This window comes from Haemaphysalis longicornis, unplaced genomic scaffold (genome assembly GCF_048455015.1).
Source record: "Haemaphysalis longicornis isolate Haplotype H1 unplaced genomic scaffold, Haemaphysalis longicornis Haplotype H1 scaffold_10, whole genome shotgun sequence".
Lineage (NCBI taxonomy): Eukaryota > Metazoa > Arthropoda > Arachnida > Ixodida > Ixodidae > Haemaphysalis > Haemaphysalis longicornis.
In genome coordinates, this window is record NW_027526204.1 from 18625215 (window position 1) to 18651228 (window position 26014).

A 26014-nucleotide genomic window follows, 5' to 3' on the forward strand; every position below is an offset into this window, starting at 1 on the left:
CCGTTTTTTGTACCGGTGTTTCTACGCAGTGCCTACAATCCTTTGCGCTGCCTCCTTACCACCACCCAGTGACTTCAAAAAGCCGGATTCGCCGTGTCAAATGGCTTCAGCGAAGCTGGGAGCGCACCCTGCAGCTTAGCAGGGTGCCGCCATCGCCTGCGCTTGATGCTGTCGCAATGGACGGAACTCACCAACGTCTATCTCCTCCAAGCGGACCACATCAAGGTATTCCCACAAGTACACGCGACTCCACTCCCGATGACAACCCAGAAATCCCACCAGCCCCTAAAAAGCATGCTGTTGACCAGCAACCTGATGGTCAGAACGTGTCTCGAGAAACCACTGACATGGAAACAAATCAAGGAGAGTTCACGCTGGTCACTTACAAAAAAAAGCGAGCCGCTGGTTTTCCCGTCGTCTTTGAACCAGCTGAAGGCTGCAGTTTGTGGAGAGTCAACCCCAACGTATTGGCGTCAGAAGTCGTGGCAACGGCACAATAAAAGGTTTTAACCCATCGCCTAAACAAGGATGGAAGTCTTATTGTGACTGTGTCGTCCCTTGCCGCTGTCAACAGACTTCTTCACGTCTCCTCCCTTACTGGCATGACAGTCGAGGCGCGCGTGCCTCGTTCATACATGGAGACGTATGGGAAAATCCAAGGCGTGCCCCTGGAGTACACGGATGAGGCACTAGCGAGTTACCTGAGCGATCAAGGTGTGGTATCTGCCCGTCGGCAAGTCACCTACTCACGCGATGAAAATCAAGTCGTCGCTGAGACTCGCCGACGCTCTGTCATCTTGGAGTTTAAGCCGGGTTCCCCTCTGCCTGCTAGGGTGTTCCTTGGTTTTACAGCTTCCCCGTGGCAGAATACATCGGATCTGGCACACAGTGCTTCAAGTGCCAGAAACATGGCCACATCGCCAAGAATTGCAGAGGAAAGCTTCGCTACAAAATATGCTCTGGTGACCACTCCCACAAGGACTGCACTTCGCGCAACCAACCCCGCTGCGCGAACTGTAACGGCCCACATTCCCCGTCGTTTGGTGCTTGCCCGAAGAAAAAGGCAGCTACTCTTGCACGCAGTGTCGAGCAAATACAAGGGAAAGCTCCTGCACGACGTGAGCCACCATCGAACCCTGAAGTCGCAGTTTCAACTGTTATTGTGCCTTCAAGTGACCCTCCGCTTAATGTTGAAGTTCCCAAAAACAAGTCCTATGCGCAAGCTACACGGGATCAATCTTCCAGCAAAGCTTCTCAGGTCACACCTGACGCGTGCCCACAGGACGTAGCCTCCCCACCAACTCGACGTCCCCGCAGGGTACAGGAACGGACGACAGGTGTGCCCACGCAGGCCGATATCACCGGTATGCTGATCCCAATGCTGTTCGCAGCAATCAGTGCTCTACTACGTGCCCATGCCTCGTATGGACATATCCCTGAAGTTGAAGCCGTCTTGTCCCTGGAACCTCTCGTGGCCGCGTCTTCAACTTCGCGATATGGGTCCGGAGTACACAGAAGCTGACTTCATCGGACACCCCTTCCGCGAAACCACTCATCAACGAAAATCTTAAGACCTGTACAATTTTTCAATGGAACACTCGCGGTCTACGCTCAAAACTTGCCGATTTTCGCCAACTTGTGCGTACATATAAATTTCCATTTATTGTAATATCCGAGTCTCGTGTTGAGGATGACTTTAGGTTAAAAAACTACAATTTGCTGCATTCTCAACGCTCGAACGGCATGAGTCGTCTTTTTATTGGTGTCCGCAATGATTTTCCAGTAGCCAGAGTCGCTGTGCCTGCTCATGAAACTGAAGATTATGTGTGTGCCAAAACCATGATTGGAAGACAGCAATTTACTTTTATTGCTGCCTACAGGCAATGGCTTTGACGCCTCGAGGCTACAAAGCATTCTCACTATCACGGCCCCGCCTTACCTAATCTGCGGTGACTTCAACGCGCACCATGAGATCTGGGGTAGCGCACATTCAAGTTCCCGTGGAACGGAATTAGCAGAGCTGCTTATCAGACACTATATTGAGCCCATTAATGATGGCAGCATCACATACACGAAAAACGCGATGGTGAGCAGCTGTATTAGCGTTTCTTTCGTATCAAGCTGCATCGCTCAAAAGTTTTCCTGGTGCACAGACCTGGAAACGAGGGGGAGCGACCACTTCCCAGTTCTACTATCCTACCTCGAGAAAGATGCATTCCGATTGGGAAGGAAGGTAAAGCGCACAAACTGGGATGCTTATGAACAGAGCGTGGACCTGAGGATCACTGCAGCGACGTCAGATGACGACCTCATTCCCTTCATGGCTCGATGTCTCAGGGAATCAACGTGTGTCACACGAAGGCGCTCAAACATCAAGACGGATGGGGAGTATGAGCGTTTACGAGCCATTCGCAGGCGTGCGGAGCGGAAGGCGCGTCGCACCAAAACCTAAGAAGACCTGCAACAAGCTCGCAGGGCATATAGACATGTAAGACGCCATCTGGAAAAGTTGAGCAGGCAGCAATGGAAAGATTGTTGTGCAAAATTAGATGTTCCCAAGCCGTCATCGCACATTTGGCGCGTTGTAAAGGGAATGTGTACCCATATACCGCAGCTACACCCATTCAGCGTGCTGTCGTTGCACGAAAACATTTCCCAGAAGGAAGCAGCTAACGAATACTGCAAGCTCCTGTCTGCAAGCTCATCTACTCAGATACGCGCACACTCCAACCCTTCTGCGCCACCGGCCGCTGCCTTAAATGCCTTGGACCTGCCATTCTCGATACAGGAGCTCAATGCAGCGATTTCCGACGTCAAGAAACGGTCTTCTCCTGGTTAGGACGAAACCACTTATGAGGCAACCTCGCATCTATCCCAGCACTCCCGCCTGCGTCTTCTGGAGTATTACAACGCAACGTGGCTGCGTGGTACCGTCCCGTCTGATTGGAAAATAGCGAACATTATTTCTATCTTAAAGCCTGGCAAATCACCAACACGTTACGACTCGTTTCGACCGATAGCCTTACTTAGCTGTGTTGGGAAATTAATGGAAAAGACGATCTTCAAAAGGATGACTTGGTACATGGAAACTAAAAAACTGTACCCACCTCAAATGAATGGATTTAGACAGAACCGATCGGCTATTGACAGCATTATTGCCCTCGTATCGTCTTTGGAAGAAGAACTAAATTCCGGACACATACCAATTGCGGTGTTTTTAGATATTAAATCAGCCTTCGACTCCATATATCACGATGCAATTCTAGAGTCCCTTCTTTCACTTGGCTTAGGCGTAAGATTATACGCATAGATTTCAAGCTGTCTTGAAGAACGAAAACTTTTCATGTGCACAGAAGAAGGGCCTACACCGTGTTATGAAGTAAGAAGAGGGGTACCTCAAGGAGCTGTATTAAGTCCTTTACTATTCAATATCGTGCTCATTCACCTGAAGCGTGTTCTCCCCCGTAGGGTCAAGATAACTCTGTACGCGGACGATATCTGCATTTTGGAGTGCTTCGAGGTCACGTCTCGTTACGCAACAGAAGCTCCAGACGTCACTTGCAAAAATATCAGAACATCTACAGCCTAAAGGACTTCATCTCTCCCCAGAAAAAAGCAGCGCTATGGCCTTCACCCGTAAGAGCATGGATAGATATCCTTTATTTCTTGGTGGCCGGCCCTTGAAATACGTCCGTACCCAAAGGGATCTTGGTGTTAAAATCGACAGAAACCTCTCCTGGGCTCCGGAAGTAAAGAGACTACGTATGCGAATTTCCACGGCATCCCAAATTATTGGATATCTTGCTGGCACACGCTGGGGCAGCGATTGTCGTTCCATGGTGCTTCTCTTCAAGGCGTGTGTTGATGGCGTGTTGCGCTACAGCATCCCTGTCCTGCAGCAGCTGTCCCCTACAAGCAAAAGACAGCTTGAAGCGGCGAGGAATAACTGCCTCAGGAAGTGCCTCGGCCTTCCTAAAGGATCGTCGCGTTCTGGGACAATTGCTAAAGCCGGCTGCCTGCTAGACGTGTTACGACTTCAAGAAACACTACGAATTCATTTGAGGCACACGTTACATACAAGAACGCATTCGTTGGCTCATATCGCAGATCGAAGCAATTCCAGCTTTGGGCAAGCAATCAGGGGTATTAAAGCTCAAATTCCAACTCAAAAACCGCAGACAATGCCCCTGGGATTCGCGCCCTGGACTCTGTCGCCCCTTCGGGTAAAAGAATTTATACCTGAAATTGATTAAAAAAAGCGAATGCCTCAAATCAGCCTACTTCAGACGACACTCGCACACATTAACAAACTTTATACTACAACGACTCACATTTTTACTGATGGGTCGGCAACATCTGAGTGCAGTTCATCAGGAATTTTAAATGCAGAGCATTTCTTTAACTCGCACTGTCACCCGTCGTCCCTCGGCGTTGTCCGCAGCCATCCTCCTACACTATAAAAAAACTATAGTTATCGGCGCCAGGTTTCGATCCCACGACCCTGCGGGCGGAACGCAAGGTACATGGTGCTCTTCCCACTGCGCCACAAAGCGGACACAGAATCTTAGGCTACGAACGCGCCTTATATCCTTGACTCATTCAAACTACGTCAAGAAGCTGCTGATACAACGCATTCACTACCTGTGGGCGGAACGCGAGGTACATGGTGTTCTTCCCACCGCGCCACAAAACCGACACAGAATCAAAGGCTACGAACGCGCCTTATATCCTTGACTCATTTAAACTACGTCAATAAGCTGCTGATACAATGCATTCACTACCACCAACTCCCCAAACACTAAACGTTAACGCAATACACCCACCCCCTATGCGACGCATTTACTCGAGTCCCCCTCGCGGGGAGATGGGCCCAATTTTTTAATCCATCAGCTGGGAAAGCCCTGTCATACCGCCTTGAGCGACCGACTTCGTCCACGTCGGCTGAGCTTCATGGGATCAAAGAAGCCATCCGATACATTCTTCGCCAGCCGTCGACACAGTGGACCATTTTTTGCGATTCGAAGGCAGCTCTTCAGACCCTGCAACGCGCTAGCTGTTTCAGCCTTCATGAACATGCCCAGCGAGAAGTGAAGTATCTCCAACATCTCGCATTCGTCTCTGGACATCGTGTGACACTACAGTGGCTCCCAGGCCAGTGTGGCATATTGGGTAACCAGAAAGCGGATAAGGTTGCCCGCAGGGTTAGGAGAAGACAGCGCGGTTTACACACAGACACAAGGAAGAGTACTTGACACACACGAGTGTCAAGTACTCCTCCTTGTGTCCGTGTGTAAACCGCGCTGTCTTCTCCTAATAATGTTAAACCAACACGCCCAGATAGCCACGTTAGTGCATTTCATTTGCCCGCAGGGGCCTAGAATTGAGAACACCAAGAAGGATTTTTTTCACAAAAAATGATGCCTCAGCCATGATTAAGGCAGTAGTTTTGGGTGAGAAAAACCGCTTATGGTTCCTTCCGGAGTTTCATCAGGCCTTTCTATATTGCATAGACCCGTACATGACAATGAGGCTGCCGGAACGAATACCTCGCCGACTGGAGACACTGTACCATCGACTGCGCCTTAATGCAGCGTTTAAAAATTCGTTCCTTCATCGTACAGGCCAGACTTCCAACGCATACTGTGAGAACTGTGGCTCACCCGAAACCATCGAACATATACTACTAGAGTGCTCTGCTTATGCTGATTCAAGGGCCCGTTTACAGCAAAGAATTGAATGTGTCCAACCTGGACAAAAACACTAAGCTTGATGCTTGGACCATTCCACTCACCATCCTGCCAGCGCAAAGCCCTGTCTGCATTATTCGAGTACCTCGAGGACATTGGCGTCGCTACAACACTGTAGCCATCGCCATAGCGTGTGCAGTCTTTTTTTACTTTTTACTCAGCGCCCTTAAACAGGACTCTGTTCATTTTTAATTTTTATTATTTTTTTATTCTTATCTTTTGTCTCCTACTCTTCTTCTTCAACCTTCTTCCTTTGTTTCCTTCTCCCCCCTTCCCCGCAGAGTAGCATGTAAGCGAATTCATGCTGGCAAACCTCTCTGCTTTCTCTGTAATAAAGTCTCTCTCTCTCTCTCTCTCTCTCTCTCTCTCTCTCTCTCTCTCTCTAGTGACTTTAGAGCTAAAGAGCGTGAAGTGTCATAAAGCTTTTGTTACCATCACCATCTTGGAAAACTTCTTTTCATCTTCGAGATCTTCATTTGCGTCGAAGAACAACAGCTGGTTTGCACAGCCGCTTATTTGTCGCCGGTTGTTTCCACAGTTTGGCTAGAGTTGAATGATGTGCTCCTGAACAGCAAAAATCAACGGCCTTACTCACGCGAGGCCGGGTAAATTCGCTCCGTGCCCTGTCTTCATTAGGGCACACACCATCTGTAGCGGAAAAAACAACGGAGGGCAGACCGGGCCGTGCCTGTGCGAAACGGGGAGAAAGAAGAGGAATAAACATTTGTTTGAGCAGTCAATGATGTTGGTTTTACCGCCAGATTGAGCCTCCTTAGTCCAGGAAGCCCTGGGTCTTCGCGGCCTGTCTCGCCCGGATTACGAGATGTTGTTGGTGGTCCCGGTTGGAGATGGTCAACCAAGCCTTCCACTGCTGAAATGAGGGATTTCTATTTAGGCCAAACGAATTTGTGCGGTGACACTCCTATGCTATGTAGTAACTAGTGTATGGCTGTATGCTGAGTTTGCAAGTGTATGTGTAAAATGTCGGATGCATTGAGTGTTTGGATGTACCATGTGTAAATGTGTTAGTTGGTAACTATCGGTAGATGACCGTGTCTTCGCGAGACTTCTTGAGATGTGGAGGCAGAAAGGTTCTTCGTCTCAAGCGGTAGTGGATCAGGAGGTCACTGTACCTTCTGGGGATTATTTCTCGTGTTGGGCTTATGGACGCACTGAATGAAATCCCAGAACGAGGCTCCTATTAGCATTATTGCTACGGGCAACATACAAACTGGTATGAAAGCAGCGATAGTTACTCCTCTTTACAAAGGCCGATATCTATTCTATCATGCCTCTCCAAGATACTTGAAAAATATCTGTTTCGAATTATGACACACTTTTTGAAGCCTCACAATATAATCTCACCTCACTAATACGGCTATGTTCAAGAAAAAGGCACTAAAACTCTGCCCGAAAACTTTTCTGACTTGTTAAATATGGCTTTCGAGCATAAAAAATTGCCTGTGCTTTGTTCTGAGATATAAAGAAAGCTTTTGACAGTGTACCCCACAGTCTTCTGCTATGTAAACTTTCCTTCCTTGAATTTAAAGGACCGTTCTTGCACTTGCTTCAAAATTTCTTGCATGGCCTGCGTCAATGTGTCTCTCTAGGAGAGTCTCGTAGCAGCTTTTCACCGATAAAATCTGGAGTACCTCAAAGTTCGATACTAAGCCCCCTGCTGTTTAATATTTTTGTTAATGATCTTTGTAATGCAGTTTCCACTCCGCTATTTCAATACGCTCATGACACCTTGATAGTTTCCTCGGCTTCACACTTTCATCACGCCATTGCATCCTTGCAGATTGCAACAACTAATGCAAAGGACTGGTTAGCTGCTAATCTATATCCGGTTAATACTGTTAAAACGCAGCTTGTGTGCTTCAACAATTCGTTAAAAATGTAGTGGTTAGTGACCGGTTAATTTTAACACTGGTTTTTTGCCCTGACATCACGCTCGGCAACAAACCACTCGGTGTAAGTGTAACGAAACAATTTGAAACGCCTGGTAATTTTTACTGAAAGCGAAATCACCGCACAGCAGCGTTCTTATTTTTGCCTCCATCGGAAGAGCAGCCCGTGCAGCCTAAACCTAAATTCGCTACGTTCCTGTCGGCTGCTAAACAGCTTAGTTGCTTACCCCTGTGCTGCAAAAACTGAAAGCAAGAAACGCAGACAATCACGGGCGGCTTCTCGCCATTATTTTTATTATACGGGCGTCAGCCATCGTGTACATTGGACACTATACTTCCATAGCACCCGGATGCGTGAGAGTCTGCACCAGTGTCAGAAATGGCCAAGCATGCAGAAGAGTGCCGCGAACTGGCGAGATCATTCACAGCCGCAGACCAAGGACGTCGGAAGTCCCGCCACGACGTTTCCAGCGGCGCTCCTACATACGGTGCTGGCTCCCTCGTTCGGCTTTGAACACCGTCCAATACCCCCGGCGTTTCAAGCAAACCACAAGCTAAATGCGAGGGACCCTAATGAGTCGTCGAGCGAGCTTCACCCGTGAATTACGTCGTTGAGCCGGTCACTCCTCCTATAGATCGTCGTATCCGATGCCGTGAGACTGTTCACGTTCAGCGCCTTAAGCCGTTTTTCACCCCGCTCATCCTCGCCTCGCCTTGAGTCGCAAAGAATGGCTTCATTTTCTCCCGGGGGGTAAGTGCAACAGAGATAGTGGCCGTTAGAAAGCGCGCCAGTGTGGCCGTGCTCAACTGAGACCGAGGCTGACTTTCACGTGCCATCAATCCCCCACTAGGTCTATGTGCAAAGCTCAGTCATCGGAGCAGCCCCATCGAGAACGCTCTTGCTGCGAGACTTGCGCGTGGACTCCCCAGCTAGCTTGGCCTCTGGTACAACCAGCCCTCGTTACTAGTAGCTGGACGCCTGCTAACAAACCCCATTATAAAAAAAATAGGAGCCCGCTCTTCCGCGTAACACGATGGATTGGGTGGTGGGTAAAAAACGAGGATTCAAGTAAACATTTCCCCGAGGAGAAGAATGTGAAAGTGGGAATGCATGAGTTGAATTTGTGCGGTTCGGTAATGTTCGCGAAAGAGATCACACACACACAACTACAAAGAAAGAAAGATGCATTTATTCACAGACACCTATTTGTGTTGTCGTTGTACTTGATTGCTAGAGCGGATCTCAGCTTTGAAATTTCGTGTCAGTACTCCTTTAATCGGGTGCATTAGCCCTTCTCACGCCCGATTCCTGGCCAATCCCCCACGTGGGTATGTGCCATGTCAGCTGCCAGGCAGCGCGCGCCCATCTCCCCCCGTTGCCAAGGAAGAAGAGGAGATTCCTGGCCAATCCCCCACGTGGGTATGTGCCATGTCAGCGGCCAGGCAGCACGCGCCCACCTCCCCCCGTTGCCAAGGAAGTCGAGGAGTGCGCGCACCCGCAGCTGTTGCTATGCGGACGGCGGCGGAATGCGGACGGCGGCGGACGCTTCAGGCTCGCTTAAGAAGTGCATTCGCACTTAAAAAAAAGCGGGTCCGCAACTATTTTTCTGTGACCTGACCTGTGTGCCCCTTCCGCAGGCAAGGCCGACATGGCCCCAGGAGCCCGCCAGTGGAGTGCAAACACCCACACCTAGCATTCCCGAACACTTCCTGCGAACGTTCTGTTGTCTATGACGGGTGTAAGGTCTGCTTTATATTTACCACGGTTGTTGAGGGGGAGTAACAGTGAGGCTCGTTGGGGCTCGTTAATGTGATTCCGCATCCAGGACCACGATCGGTGTTCCGACAAAGGTTGGAAGCAAACAGGCTCAGCGCTAATCAGTAGTAAAAACACTCTGAGGCATTTTCGCCAATTCCAAACTGCGGTGCTCGCATACATTGCTGCTCCAAGAGGGGAAATGACCTGAAATTTATGTAACGCATTCCGCACACCCTAAATCACACACAATGACGCCATCGCCCTCCTTAACAGTGGGTAAGAAATTGCTGTGCACGTGCAGTCCTGCGCCGCAAGGACAGCCTAAAGGATTTTCTGGAAACTTCTGCTCGAGCAAATACCTCTACTGTCTGCTATTGCTTGTGGCTTCACCTACTGGCAACAATTTGGTCGTATGAGGCTCAAGAAGTATGTGGTAGAGGGACAGAAAGCACTGTGGAGTGAAGAACAAGTTTTTCGCTCCAGCCAAGCGTACACGGGCTTATGGGGGGATGCAAGCAGCATTGGGCAAGCGTTTCCGCACGACTGGCGCGGCCGTTTGGGACGGAAAATAAAGACCGGAATCAAACCTGTGTAGAATATTTATTTGAAGCTGGAAAAGCAAGTAGAAAGAAGCTGAAACACTTGTTTCGAACAGAGACGAGTGTTTTGCCTTGGCCCGGCCTGGAGTTAGGCCACATTGTATATAGGTTAGTCAGACATCGATTCTTGAGGCGGGCTGTTTGAAAGTTTAATTCTTTTTTTTTTCACCCGCCACATTTGTTGCTCTACCGGCAATCCAGACATGTCACTTGGCGGGAATTCTCCCATTCAAAAACATCACATGTGTACCGGGAATACATTCGTGTGCTTCATCCATTTCGCTAGATTTCATTTTATTGCACCGCAGTGCAGAGTAATGAAACCGTTTAGCTACTGCCCCTTAGAACTTTTTTGTAGTCTGCCGTGGCTGTTTGCGTATAGGAGGCCCGTAACAAGAACGCTTCGATGTAGTGGCTTACTTTAGAGCTAAAGACCGTGAAGTGTCATAAAGCTTTTGTTACCATCACCATCTTGGAAAACTTCTTTTCATCTTCGAGAACTTCATTTGCGTCGAAGAACAACGGCTGGTTTGCACAGCCGCTTATTTGTCGTCGTTTGTTTCCACAGTTTGGCTAAAGATGAATGATGTGCTCCTGAACCGCAAAAATCAACGGCCTTACTCACGCGAGGCCGGGTAAATTCGCTCCGCGCCCTGTCTCCATTAGGGCACACACTCTCTGTAGCGGAAAAAAACAACGGAGGGCAGACCGGGCCGTGCCTACGCGAAACCGAGAGAAAGAAGAGGAATAAACATTTGTTTGAGCAGTCAATGATGTTGGTTTTACCGCCAGATTGAGCCTCCTTAGCCCAGGAAGCCCTGGGTCTTCGCGGCCTGTCTCGCCCGGATTACGAGATGTTGGTGATCCTGGTTGGAGTTGGTCAACCAAGCCTTCCACTGCTGAAATGAGGGATTTCTATTTAGGCCAAAGGAATGTGTGTGGTGACACTCCTCTGCCATGTGGTAACTAGTGTATGGCTGTATGCTGAGTTTGCAAGTGTATGTTTAAAATGTCGGACGCATTGAGTGTATAGATGTACCATGTGTAAATGTGTTCGTTTGAAACTGTCGGCAGATGACCGTGTCTTCGCGAGACTTGTTGAGATGTGAAGACAGAAAGGTTCTTCGTCTCAAGCGGTAGTGGACCAGGAGGTCACTGTACCTTCTGGGGATTTTTTCTCGTGTTGGGCTTATAGAAGTACTGACTGAAATCCCAGAACGAGGCTCCTATTAGCATTATTGCTACGGGCAATATACCAACTGGTATGAAAGCAGCGATAGTTACTCCTCTTTACAAAGGCCGATATCTATTCTATCATGCCTCTCCAATATACCCGAAAAATATCTGTTTCGAATTATGACACACTTTTTAAAGCCTCACAATATATTCTCACCTCACCAATATGGCTTTGTTCAAGATTAAGGCACTAAAACTCTGCGCGAAACTTTTCTGACTTGTTAAATATAGCTTTCGAGCATAACCAAGTTGCCTGTGCTTTGTTCTTAGATATAAAGAAAGCTTTTGACAGTGTACCCCACAGTCTTCTGCTATGTAAACTTTCCTTCCTTGAATTTAGAAGTCCATTCTTGCAGTTGCTTCAAAATTTCTTGCAAGGCCGGCGTCAATGTGTCTCTCTAGGAGAGTCTCGTAGCAACATTTCACCGATAAAATCTGGAGTACCTCAAAGTTCGACACTAAGCCCCCTGCTGTTTAATATTTTTGTAATGATCTTTGTATTGCAGTTTCCACTACGCTATTTCAATACGCTCATGACAGCTTGATAATTTCCTCGGCTTCACACTTTCATCACGCCATTGCATCCTTGCAGATTGCAACAACTCATGCAAAAGACTGGTTTGCTCTAATTTAACTACGGTTTATACTGTTAAAACGCAGCTTGTGTGCTTCAACAATTGGTTAAAAATATAGTCCTTAATGACCAGTTAATTTTTACATGGGTTTTTGGCCATGACATCAAGCTCGGCTACAAACCACTCGCTGTGAGTGTAACGAAACAGTGGTAAATTTTAACTGATACCAAAATCACCGCACAGCAGCGTTTGTATTTTTGCCTCCATCAGAAGAGCAGCCGGAGCAGCCCCATCGAGACCGCTCTCGCTGCGAGACCTGCGCGTGGACTCCCGAGCTAGCTTGGCCTCGGGAACAACCAGCCTTCGTTACTAGTTGCTTGACGCCTGCTAATAAACGCCATTATAAAATAAATAAGAGCACGCTTTTCTGCATAACATGGTGGATTGGGTAGTGGGTAAAAAACGAGGATTCAAGTTTATAAAAAAGCGGGTTCGCTACTCTTTTTCTGTGACCTGACCTGTGTGCCCCTTCCGCAGGCAAGGCCGACATGGCCCCAGAAACCCGCCAGTGGAGTGCAAACACCCACACCTAGCATTCCCGAACACTTCCTTCGAACGTTCCTGTTGCCTATGACGGGTGTCAGGTCCACTTTATATTTACCACTGTTGTTGAGGCGGAGTAACAATGAAGCTCTTTAAGGCTCCTTAATGTGATTGCGCAATCAGGATGACGATCGGTGTCCCACCAAAGATAGAAGCAAACAGGCTCACCGCTAATCAGTAGTAAAAACACTCTTGGGCATTTTCACCGATTCCCAACAGCGGTGCTCGCATACATTGCTGCTCGAAGAGTGGAAATGACCTGATATATATGTAACGCATTGCGCACACCCTAAATCACTCACAATGACGACATCCCCCTCCTTAACCGTGGGTAAGAAATAGCTATGCACGTGCAGTCCTGCGCCGCAACGACAGCCTAACAGGTTTTCTGGAAACTTTTGCTCGAGCAAAATACCTCTACTGTCTGCTATTGCTTGTGGCTTCACTTACTGGCAACAACTTGGTCGTATGAGGCTGAAGACGTATGTGGTAGAGGGACAGAAAGAACTGTGGAGTGAAGAAAAAGTTTCTCGCTCCAGCAAAGCATACACGGGCTTAAGGGGTACAAGCAGCATTGGGCAAGCGTTTTTGCACGACTGGCGCGGCCGTTTGGGATAAATCCACATGGAAAATGTAGGCCAGCATCAAACAAGTGTAGAACATTTTTTTGAGGCTGGAAAAGCAAGTCGAAAGAAGCTGAAACCCTCGTCTCTGGCAGACACGAGTGTTTAGCCCCGGCCTGGCCCGGAGTTAGGCCAAATTGTATATAGGTTAAGTCAGACATCGATTCGTGAGGCGGGCTGTTTTGAAATTTAATTCTTCTTTTTTAGCACCCGCCACATTTGTTGCTCTACTGGCAATCCAGATATGTCATTTTACGGGAATTCTCCCACTCAACAACATCACATGTGTACCGGGAATACATTCATGTGCTTCATACATTTGCTAGCTTTCATTTTATTGCACCGCAGTGCAGAGTAACGAAGCCGTTTAGCTACTGCCCTTTAGAATTTATTTGTAGTCTCCAGTGGCTGTTTGCGTGTAGGAGGCCCGTAACAAGAACGCTTCGATGTAGTATCTTACTTTAGAGTTAAAGACAGTGAAGGGTCATAAAGCTTTTGTTACCATCACCATCTGGGAAAACTTCTTTTTATCTTCGAGAACTTCATTTGCGTCGAAGAACAACAGCTGGTTTGTACAGCTACTGATTTGTCGTCGGTTGTTCCCACAGTTTGGCTAGAGATAAATGATGTGCCCCTGAAACGCAAAAATCAACGGCCTTACTCACGCGAGGCCGGGTAAATTCGCTCCGCGCCCTGTCTTCATTAGGGCACACACTCTCTGTAGCGGAAAAAAAAAACGGAGGTTTGACGGGGCCGTGCCTGCGCGAAACGGGGAGAAAGAAGAGGAATAAACATTTGTTTGAGCAGTCAATGATGTTGGTTTTACCGCCAGATTGAGCCTCCTTAGTCGAGGAAGCCCTGGGTCTTGGCGGCCTCTCTCGCCCGGATTACGAGATGTTGTTGATGATCCGGATTGGAGTTGGTCAACCAAGCCTTCCACCGCTGAAATGAGGGGTTTCTATTTAGGCCAAACGAATGTGTGTGGTGACACTCCTATGCCATGTGGTAACTAGTGTATAGCTGTATGCTGAGTTTGCAAGTGTATGTGTAAAATGTCGGATGCATTGAGTGTATAGATGTACCGTGTGTAAATGTGTTAGTTTGTAACTGTCGTAGATGACCGTGTCTTCGCGAGACTTGTTGAGATGTGGAGGCAGAAAGGTTCTTCGTCTCAAGCGGTAGCGGACCAGGAGGTCACTGTACCTTCTGGGGATTTTTTCTCGTGTTGGGCTTATGGAAGCACTGAATGAAATCCCAGAATGAGGCTCCTATTAGCTATATTGCTATGGGCAACATACAAACTGGTATGAAAGCAGCGATAGTTACTCCTCTTTACAAAGGCCGATATCTATTCTATCATGCCTCTCCAAGATACTCGAAAAATATCCGTTTCGAATTATGACACACTTTTTAAAGCCTCACAATATAATCTCACCTCACCAATACGGCTTTGTTCAAGAAAAAGGCACTAAAACTCTGCTCGAAAACTTTTCTGACTTGTTAAATATGGCTTTCGAGCATAACCAAGTTGCCTGTTCTTTGTTCTTAGATATAAAGAAAGCTTTTGACAGTGTACCCTACAGTCTTCTGCTATGTAAACTTTCCTTCCTTGAATTTAAAGGACCGTTCTTGCAGTTGCTTCAAAATTTCTTGCATGGCCGGCGTCAATGTGTCTCTCTAGGAGACTCTCGTAGCAGCTTTTCACCGATAAAATCTGGAGTACCTGAAAGTTCGATACTAAGCCTCCTGCTGTTTAATATATTTGTTAATGATCTTTGTAATGCAGTTTCCACTCCGCTATTTCAATACGCTCATGACACCTCGATAGTTTCCTCCGCTTCACACGTTCATCACGCCATTGCATTCTTGCAGACTGCAACAACTCATGCAAAGGACTGGTTTGCTGCTAATTTAATTACGGTTAATACTGTTAAAACGCAGCTTGTGTGCTTCAACAATTGGTTAAAAATATAGTCCTTAATGACCCGTTACGTTTAACATGGGTTTTTTGCCATGACATCAAGCTCGGCTACAAACCACTCGCTGTGATTGTAACGAAACAATGGTAATTTTTAACTGAAAGCAAAATCACCGCACAGCAGCGTTTGTATTTTTGCCTGTATCGGAAGAGCAGCCGGAGCAGCCCTATCGAGACCGCTCTCGCTGCGAGACCTGAGCGTGGACTCCCGAACAAGCTTGGCCTCTGGAACAACCAGCCTTCGTTACTAGTTGCTGGACGCCTGCTAATAAACGCCATTCTAAAATAAATAAGAGCACGCTCTTCCGCATAACACGGTGGATTGGATAGTGGGTAAAAAATGAGGATTCAAGTTTATAAAAAAGGGGGTCCACTACTCTTTCTCTGTGACCTGACCTGTGTGCCCCTTCCGCAGGCAAGGCCGACATGGACCCAGGAACCCGCCAGTGGAGTGCAAACACCCACACCGAGCATTCCCGAACACTTCCTGCGAACGCTCCTGTTGCCTATGACGGGTGTCAGGTCCGCTTTATATTTACCACTGTTGTTGAGGCGGAGTAACAGTGAAGCTCTTTAAGGCTCGTTAATGTGATTGCGCAATCAGAACCACGATCGGTGTCCCGACAAAGATAGAAGCAAACAGGCTCACCGCTAATCAGTAGTAAAAACACTCTTGGGCATTTTCACCGATTCCCAACAGCGGTGCTCGCATACATTGCTGCTCCAAGAGTGGAAATGACCTGATATATATGTAACGCATTGCGCACACCCTAAATCACTCACAATGACGACATTCCCCTCCTTAACCGTGGGTAAGAAATAGCTATGCACGTGCAGTCCTGCGCCGCAACGACAGCCTAACAGGTTTTCTGGAAACTTCTGCTCGAGCAAAATACCTCTACTGTCTGCTATTGCTTGTGGCTTCACTTACTGGCAACAACTTGGTCGTATGAGGCTGAAGAAGTCTGCGGTGGAGGGACCGAAAGAACTGGGGAGTGAAGAACAAGTTTCTCGCTCCAGCCAAGCATACACGGTGTGGCGGCGCCCTAGCAGCTTGCATCGTCTGCTGCCGCAAACGGGCACGCTCCAGGAACGATGACGCTGGGGCTGAGCCACGAGTGGCGAGTGCTGACCACGCGCTTGCGGTGCGCGCTGGGCACGAGCGTGGGAATAAAGCGGGGACCCCAGTTTGGGTCCACGGCGCTGTAGCGTGCCGACGTGTGTTTTCGCTTCTCTCTGTCGCCGTCGCGACATTGGTGACCCGGACGTTGCAGCGGAGCCACGTACTCAGAATGGACCCTCCCCGCGACGCCAGCGGTCCTTCTGTGTCCTCCGCTGCCTCTTCACCTGGCATCTCCGCCGTCGCTTGCCGTTTGCCCCCCTTCAGCGCTAAGCACCCCGACGTGTGGTTCCTTCAAGCCGAGGCAAGCTTCCGAGTGAGTCACATCACGTCGCAAGAGACCCGCTTCAACCATCTACTACAGTCACTGCCTATTGAGATCGCGGTTGAGGTTCGTGACATCCTTGCCAACCCGCCTACCACGAACCCTTACGACACGTTGAAGGCTGCCGTCTTGAGCCGCACGAGCCCTTCGGAACGGCAGCGTTTCCAGGGGCTGCTTTCTGCAGAGGAGTTGGGTGACCGTCGACCTTCGCAGCTCCTTCACGAACTGCAAACCCTGCTCGGCGACGCACCTTCTGCCACGGACTCCCGTTTGTTGAAGGAACTTTTCCTGCGACGGCTCCCCTCTTCTGTGCAGATGATTCTCGCGACTGCTTCTGACCTTCCCTTATCCGCGTTGGCCGCGCATGCTGACAAGATAATGGAAGTCGCCACGTTGCATCCGCCTTTGTCCACGGTGGCATCCGCTCAATCTTCCGACCATACCACCCTGGCGGCGCCTGCTACTCATTTGCCCTCAACGCTATCCGACGACCTCGCCGCTCTCCGAGAGCGCATGCAAAACTTGGAGGAGCTTGTCGCCTCGGCTGGTTACAGCTCGCCGCCGCCTCGCAACCCTCGAGCTCGCCGGTTTTGCCCTTCTCGCCGTACCCCGTCTCCGCAAGTATTTCGCCACGAAGGCACAACGCGCCAGCCACCTCAGCCCCCTGATTCATTGTGCTGGTACCATCGCCGCTTCGGTGCAGCGGCGCGACGTTGCACCCGTCCTTGCGGCTGGCCGGGAAACGGGACGGGGGATCGTTAGCGGCGGCGACCGATTCCCAAGCCAGCGACAGTCGCCTCTTCTACATCACAGATGCAACCAGTGGTCAACGTTTCCTAGTTGACACTGGTGCTGAAGTGAGTGTGCTCCCCGCTAATTCCTGTGACCGCACTCAAGCACCACTGTGCCATCTCCAAGCTATTAACAAGTCCAGCATTCCCGTGTACCGGAAAAAATCCCTGATGGTAAACATCGGCCTACGCCGTGCGTTTCGCTGGATTTTCCTCGTGGCCAACGTGAGTCACGCCATTCTAGGAGCCGATTTCCTTTCGCACGTCGGCCTCCTGGTTGACATGGCCCGAAAAAGAATCCTGGACGCCAAAACCGGCCTTTCTGTCATCGGCAAATCGTCTCCAGTCCATCCGTTCGCATTTACGCTTCTTTGTGACCTGCCTTCTCCGTACCGGGAATTGCTGAACGAGTTTCCTTCCCTGACTGCCCCTCCAGACTGGACAAAGCCAGTGAAGCATGACGTCGTTCATCAGATCATCACCACCGGTCCACCTACGCACGCCGTGGCGCGTCGACTGGCTCCAGAGAAACATAAAATCGCGGAACAGGAATTTCACCACATGGTTGAACTCGGCATTGCTCGCCCGTCATCGAGCAACTGGTCCTCGTCGTTACACATGGTCCCGAAGAAATCAGGAGACTGGCGACCCTGTGGTGATTACCGCTCCTTGAACGTGGCCACGGTACCCGACAGGTACCCCCTACCTAATATACAGGACTTCACCAATAACCTCAGTGGATGTACCATCTTTTCAAAGCTTGACCTCCAAAAAGCCTACCACCAAATCCCCGTAGCCCCGGATGACGTCAAGAAAACTGCCATCATTACACCGTTTGGCCTCTTTGAATTCACTCGGATGCCTTTCGGGTTACGCAACGCAGCTCAGACTTTTCAGCGCTTCATAGACGTCGTCCTCCGTGGCCTACCTTTTGTTTTCGCCTACATAGATGACGTTCTTGTCGCCAGTTCATCGCTATCTGAGCACCTGCACCATCTGCGGATAGTTTTCGAACGCCTAGCAGAGCATGGCCTCATCCTTAATAGCGAAAAGTGTGCATTCGGGTTGCCGTCGTTGGAGTTTCTCGGTCATTTCGTTGACTGCAATGGAATTCGCCCTCTGCCAGACAAAGTGAAGGCCATAATCGACTTTCCCCGACCTGAGTCCTTGCGCCAACTTCGCCGTTTCCTAGGGCTGGTGAATTATTACCGACGGTTCATCCCGGACTGTGCGGCCATTGTTCAACCTCTCGAAACTTTCCTTCGAACTTCCAAGTCTCCCGAGTGCAGTCTTGAATGGTCTGAAGCTGCTGATCGCGCATTCACTACCACCAAGGAGCGCCTGGCCTCTTCTACCCTCCTCGTGCACCCGCGCCACAACGCTCCCACAAGCCTGATGGTAGATGCTTCCCACTGTGCGATTGGAGGTGTACTTCAGCAGCACATCCGCGGCAGCTGGCACCCGCTCGGTTTCTTTTCGAAGAAGCTTTCTCCCACTGAGCAACGGTACAGCACTTTCGGACGGGAACTCCTGGCGGCATACCTCGCTGTGAAGCATTTCCGTTTTTTCCTCGAAGGCCGCAGCTTCGTGATTTTCACCGATCACAAGCCTCTTACGAACGCCTTCAAGTCATCGAAGACTACATATTCTCCCCGAGAGACGCGACATTTGGCTTATCTTGCAGAGTTTACGACGGACATTCGGCATGTCAAGGGAGTTAACAACATTCCAGCCGACGCCCTTAGCCGTATTTCCGCCATACAGCGCTCCGGTTTCAGTTCTCAGGAGTTGGCCCAAGCCCAAAGCGATGACGAGGAGCTCCGAACTCTACGTTCTTCAAACAGCTCCTCTCTGCACCTCGAGGACATTCTATGCCCTGATTCGGGAATCAGCATCGTTTGCGACATTGACCCGGTCTCAGGCCGCAGACGGCCGTACCTTCCTGCGTCTCTCAGGCGCATTGCCTTCAACTCTATTCACCGTCTCTCTCATCCTCGAGTTCGTGCCTCACGGCGTTTGATTGCCGAGAGATACGTCTGACCGGGCATGAATACTGACGTACGCGCTTGGGCCCGTTCCTGCCTCGCCTGCCAACAATGCAAGGTCTCTCGGCATACCACATCGCCTCTGGCTACTTTCCCACTACCGGACTCAAGGTTCTCCACAATTCACGTGGACCTTGTTGGCCCACTACCACCATCTAAGGGCTGCCGCTACATCTTGACAGTGATCGACCGTTTTACCCGCTGGCCGGAGGCTTCTCCAATCGACGATATTACGGCTGAGACTGTTGCTTCCACGCTTATGTCGACGTGGATCGCCCGTTTTGGCGTGCCGTCGGAGATTATCACAGACCGTGGCCGCCAATTTGAGTCCACACTCTTTCGCCGCTTGACATGCCTACTCGGTGTTACTCACCTAAAAACAACGGCCTATCATCCTCAAGCCAACGGCATGGTCGAGAGGTTTCATCGTCAGCTCAAGGCCTCGCTGATGGCTCACGAATCACCTGAGCAGTGGGCAGTTCACCTTCCTCTTGTGCTGCTAGGATTACGCACTGTCATCAAAGATGATCTTGGTTGGGCCGCATCCCAAATGGTCTACGGCACGTCTTTGCGATTACCGGCAGACTTCCTGGTCCCTCCACGGCCTCAGGATAACCCTTCCTCTCCTGGCCCATCCTACGTACAGGATTTAGCCCGGTTTTTCAGCTATATCCGTCCCCAACCGCCACGGCCGTGTTCCACAAAACCCACTTTTATTCACACAAGTCTTTCTGTCAGCCAATGCGTTTTCATCCGTGTCGACAGTGCCCGCCGGCCACTTCAACCGCCCTACACCGGCCCTCATCTCGTCATTTCACGCGGTGAAAAGACGTTTACAGTTCGCGTTAACGGCCGCGACATTGTCGTTTCCATCGAACGCCTCAAGCCCGCTTTCACCGAGGCCGAACCGCCTGCCTTCGACACCACCATCCACCACTCCACCCTGAACACCACCACTCTCCCCTCCGTTCGCAGTCCCACCCGTGAACATCCGAGCGCAAAGACTGTCCGTTTTGCCGACACTCCGTCTGAAGAGGGGGGGGCTATGTGGCGGCGCCCCAGCAGCTTGCGTCGTCTGCTGCCGCAAACGGGCACGCTCCAGGAACGATGACGCTGGGGCTGAGCCACGAGTGGCGAGTGCTGACCACGCGCTTGCGGTGCGCGCTGGGCACGAGCGTGGGAATAAAGCGGGGACCCCAGTTTGGGTCCACGGCGCTGTAGCGTGCAGACGTGTGTTTTCGCTTCTGTCTGTCGCCGTCGCGACAACGGGCTTAAGGGGTACAAGCAGCATTGGGCAAGCGTTTTTGGACGACTGGCGCGGCCGTTTGGGATAAATCCACATGGAAAATGTAGGCCAGCATCAAACATGTGTAGAACATTTATTTGAGGCTGGAAAAGCAAGTCGAAAGAAGCTGAAACCCTCGTCTCTGGCAGACACGAGTGTTTAACCCCGGCCTGGCCCGGAGTTAGGCAAATTTTATATAGGTTAAGTCAGACATCGATTCGTGAGGCGGGCTGTTTTGAAATTTAATTCTTCTTTTTTAGCACCCGCCACATTTGTTGCTCTACCGGCAATCCAGATATGTCATTTTACGGGAATTCTCCCACTCAACAACATCACATGTGTACCGGGAATACATTCATGTGCTTCATACATTTGCTAGCTTTCATTTTATTGCACCGCAGTGCAGAGTAACGAAGCCGTTTAGCTACTGCCCTTTAGAATTTATTCGTAGTCTCCAGTGGCTGTTTGCGTGTAGGAGGCCCGTAACAAGAACGCTTCGATGTAGTGGCTTACTTTAGAGTTGAAGACAGTGAAGGGTCATAAAGCTTTTGTTACCATCACCATCTTGGAAAACTTCTTTTCATCTTCGAGAACTTCATTTTGCGTCGAAGAACAACAGCTGGTTTGTACAGCCGCTTATTTGTCGTCGGTTGTTCCCACAGTTTGGCTAGAGATAAATGATGTGCCCCTGAAACGCAAAAATCAACGGCCTTACTCACGCGAGGCCGGGTAAATTCGCTCCGCGCCCTGTCTTCATTAGGGCACACACTCTCTGTAGCGGAAAAAAACAACGGAGGGTAGACCGGGCCGTGCCTGCGCGAAACGTGCTGCTTTCAGTATTTTTGGGCGTTTTAGTTTAGTTGAGTCGCAGATTCGGCTGAGCGGAAGTACTGAAGATTTGTGTTGTGGCCGTGAAAGCTGCAATAGTGAATTATTGTTCAGTACCGCTGTGCGCTTCGACTTGCAAGGAGAAAGGCGTCAGTTTTCACAGGTATCCGAACGATGTAAAACTAACGAAAGTGCAGATGATTCTGTTAGGGATGGGGAAGCCAGCCGTGCCGTACTCTGCTGAGTGGTGCAGCAAGCATTTTGCCGACGGGGACTTCTACTACCCAGCTTATGCCAAGGAGGAGGAATAGACTTTATTGGAGCCATAAAGAACTTCAGGTGATCAACCTTGGCTGGTCCCTACGTCCAGGGTCCCATTGGTCCTGCAGGCCTCATCCGCTAAGGATATCAGCTGGCGCTGACCCTCCGCGTCCGAGGCCCTGATAGCCGCCTCCCAGGTGTTGGGGTGTTCTCGCAGTCGTGCAGCGTCTTGTGGTGCTGGATGGTTGACAGCAGGCAAGGACTATGTGGTAGATGGTGCCGCGGGCCTGTTGGCAGTTTGGACATGCGGGTGAGGGGTAAGCTGGGGGTAGAGCAGGTTCATTCTGGATGGGGTCGGGTAGGTGTTGCTCTGGAGCAGACGCCACTTCACTTGCTCCCCCTTGTCAAGCAAATGATGAGGTGGGGGTAGAGTGCGCCGCTGCTCCCGATAGTGTTTTGTAATGCTCCTAAAGGTGGTGAGGGGGGTAGGTGGGTCCAGCCGCTCTTCCGGATCTTCGTCCCCCCGAAACCACGACATGGGTGCCAGCTTCTTCGCGTGCCAAGTGATGGGCTCGGGCAAGCTTCTAGGTAAATGGAGATGATGGTTTCGGACGTCGTTGTTGACGCGCGCTGTGGCGCGCGCCAACAATGTCAGTAACAATATACTTGTATACTGAGTGCTCGACCTCCAGGTTACCGGTGCAGACGCCTACTGCCAGGCGCCGTGCCGTCGCGAAATCTGCCAGTTCGTAGGTGGGATAGGCCAAAGCAGTGCCGGCCAGCGAACCGCCTAGCAGGTATTCGCCGAGCATGCTCCTAGCACGTACGTTATCGACTATAATGCATGCCTGACGCTGCGATCAAAACATTGTTTCTTACTGCATACACGAGCTTGTATACAATGTTCTCCCGAGTATGTGTTTAAATGTTTTGTGTGTCACCATAACGCAACAATACTTGGAGCTGATGGACTGGTCATTCATGGGTTAGATTATGTAAATGAGGGTGTTCGAAGGATGCATGGCCATCGGAAGTATCTTGAGGGGAGGGGGGGCAAGCCCATTTTACTGTGCGAGGAGAGGGCGAGGGGAAATCGTAATTTTACTGCTTTTGGGGGGGGGGGGCTTTTGAACCCCCCTGCCGACGCCCATGTAAGGATGCATGCCTCACGCTGACTTTCGAGAGGTCCTGTTGAACAACCTGTTTAAAGTACTTTCATTTCCCATGTATGATTACTTTAAAATTGACTTACCCACACACAGCCATTTTCACATAGGGAGAAATTAGAAGGCTCTACTCACAGACCATTAATTGTGTGCAGCCAAAAAAAGCTGCGGGGCCTGGTGCATCCTCCTCCTCCGAGGAGAGTACATCTGGCGTGCTTACAGCCACGGAGCAGAGCTGTACGTCTTTTTAACACGAAAACCTTCCTAGTGGGACCGGTGGCGACCGAAAAGCTCCCATAAAAATACAAAAAGGTCCTAGGGCCTTCATATTTTGATATAAAGTAGCTTAAATTGCTCCTAGAGAAATGCCTTCCCAGCATTGCGTTTGTTTTTAGAGATCAAGCCGACTTTCAATGTATCGATGTAAGCTTGGTTTTTGGAAGCTGGCTTTACCACCTTGCCTGATCTGCAGGGAAGTATCACCATCTACCGAGGGACTACGATTACAGAAAATGACTCTTAACTCTTGCGTTATCAAAAGTATCCCGACAAAAATTCCATTGAAATTATCCGCTTACAGGACTTTAAATGCGTGAGCCCTGGCTTCTATTGTGTTAAAACGGTCAGTTGAAAATCGCGAGAAAGGGAGAAAGGGATAAGACAATACATGCACCCAAATCTGAAGGAGTGCAATAATACACCTTAATCTCATAAATGACGTATTGGTATACGTTTAGATAGTTTGTAGATGCGTTTACTTAGTGCACGAATTATTGTCGCTTTCGCTCTTTCCTCACCTTAATTTAGGAGGGGACGGTACATTTTTCATTAGTCATTTGAGGTTTGAGATTCTTGCAATATTACTCTGACACAGACTGCATGCGGAAAACGGGTAACAGGTACTCCCAAGCTCATTCATATTGAGTGCGTCTTATTAGTCGCCACCCACATCTATCGTATAGCCTTCTTAAGGGTACATCTTGACCATCGCATAATAGTTTTGTTTTGCATAATATGCGTAATATTATGCATCAAGTTTCTGCTCTCCCCTAAACAGCCTCAACGACGAATGATTTTCCCAGTATTTCTATTAGTGTTGTCAGTGGTATGAAGGACGAACATGCTTTAACACACGGTAACCTACTTTTATTGTGGGACCTGTCATGCAATTTGGCTGGACCAATTTTTCTGTTTTGTTTAGGTCCATCAGAAAGTCAAACCGCCGTCAAGGATGCAGCGCTACACGTCAACACCCTAGACCTGTTTCCCACTGGCCAAAATAAGACCATCAGCATTAGCAGAAATTCGAAAGCAAAGAGAGCTCAGCATAATTTCGGGAATAAGTTTCTTTGAATTGTTCTACATTACAGAGTTGTACGCCGACATGCGGATAGTAAAAACTACACGAAGTTTTTGCAATAACAATGACGATGCAGTGCTTTGCTTTGTGAAGTTGTACCACAAAATATCGGTCTGCCTACTCGGTGTGCTGTTGGGTTTGCCCAGAACCACCGCATCGAAGACCTTTAAAGAATCCATTGTGGTACTTTCTGGCATCCTTAAACATGCCGTGTTCTCACCAGCAAAAGATGCAATCACAGCCAACACGACAGTGTATTTGAAGAACCACGCTGAAACTCGAGTTGTGCTCGACTGCACTGAGAATAAACATTGAAAAGGCGAAAAACCTAAAGTCTAGGCTTCTGACGTACAGCCACTACGAGAAGACATATACGGCAAAAGTTCTGGCAGGGGAGACCCCTGGGGGCCTCATAAATTATGTGAGTCCTGCGTATGGTGGAAGATCGAGTGACTCGTACATTGTGAAAAACACGAGAACGCTTGACATGTGTGAGCCATACAAGGACGCAGACATGTTCGATAAAGGTTTTCTGATTCAAGAACTATGTGATGAGAAGCACCTTAAATTGATTAGGCCTCCATTCCTTAAAGAACCACAACTAAGCACTGCAGATACGGTAGCAAACCAATGAATCGCCAGAGCCATGGTGCACGTTGAACGCGATATCCGGAGAATGAAGGCCTTTAAAATTCTTAAGAGCCACTTTGACTTAGATATGCTGCCGTATATCGACACCATAATTACCGTTATTGCTGGTGTGACCAACCTCTCCAAGCCACTGTTTAGCGATAAGCGCTTCTTCTTCAGCAACAGTGATGCTGAGTAGTGCCATGTTCTGTACCGCAATGTTAATACACTTTGTAGCACTTCTGTTTGGTGCATGGTGTTACAAAAATGGAATAAAATATCGGGTTAAAAATTCAAGTTTTCTTGTTCTGTTTTCAAATCACATTAGTTAATGACTTAATTCAGTGAAGCATGTTACATGCTCAGAATAAAAGACAACGATATGTGATAGGCAATTGGCCACAAAAAGCACCACGAGAACAGGTAATACTGTGACGATATTACACTTTTGAAGGACTAAACGTAGGCACGTCACATCTTCAGAGAAAAAACGGTATATCTCGGGCAATGGGCCACAAAATGCACTAGAAGAACAGGTACCACTGTGACCCATAAAACATGAACCCCATTATTTTAGGCAACTTTTTTATACCACAGGTGAATGTTTCTCTCCACAGTTTTATCAAATGTTTACGTTTGTTTGGAGAACAGGACCAGGGAAGCTTGATAAGAGAATGCCGGGATTTTACATGCAATATAGCAATTATTTTATACAAATGCAACATTAAAAGCACTGACATAAGTTTAATGTAAGCTAAGTGATTTTTCTTTGGTTCCTTGCTAACTGTGCCTTACAGAATTGCCATGTAGCCAAATGCGGCGAAACATGAAACGGACTAAAGTGCCGCAGAAGCATGTTTTCGGTACTTGGCATAATTTTTATATACCTCGTGACCACGGAAATCGAAAAATAAAGGTAGTAAGGCCCTAGTTTAAATGGCCAGTGGGTGAGAGAATACAGCGTGGCCTGCACATCTGCATCTATGCAGCAGGCATGAATCAGCACAATATTGTTAATACCCATTCAACCTCTGGGCACAGTCTTTGGCCACCAACTGGCACTGAAGTTAAATAAGTAAGGACACAAAAGTAAATTCCACCAGGTATTCTTTGAATACATGGATACGATAGGAAATTAAAAAAAAACATTTTAGCTTGTTTTTAAAACAAACA

At 49.0% G+C, this 26014-nt stretch overlaps 1 pseudogene; it reads left to right on the forward strand.

Annotated features, from left to right (window-relative positions):
* Positions 1–602: 602 nt before the first annotated feature.
* On the forward strand, positions 603–25052 carry LOC144159743 (uncharacterized; annotated as a pseudogene).
* The last annotated feature ends 962 nt before the right edge of the window (positions 25053–26014 follow it).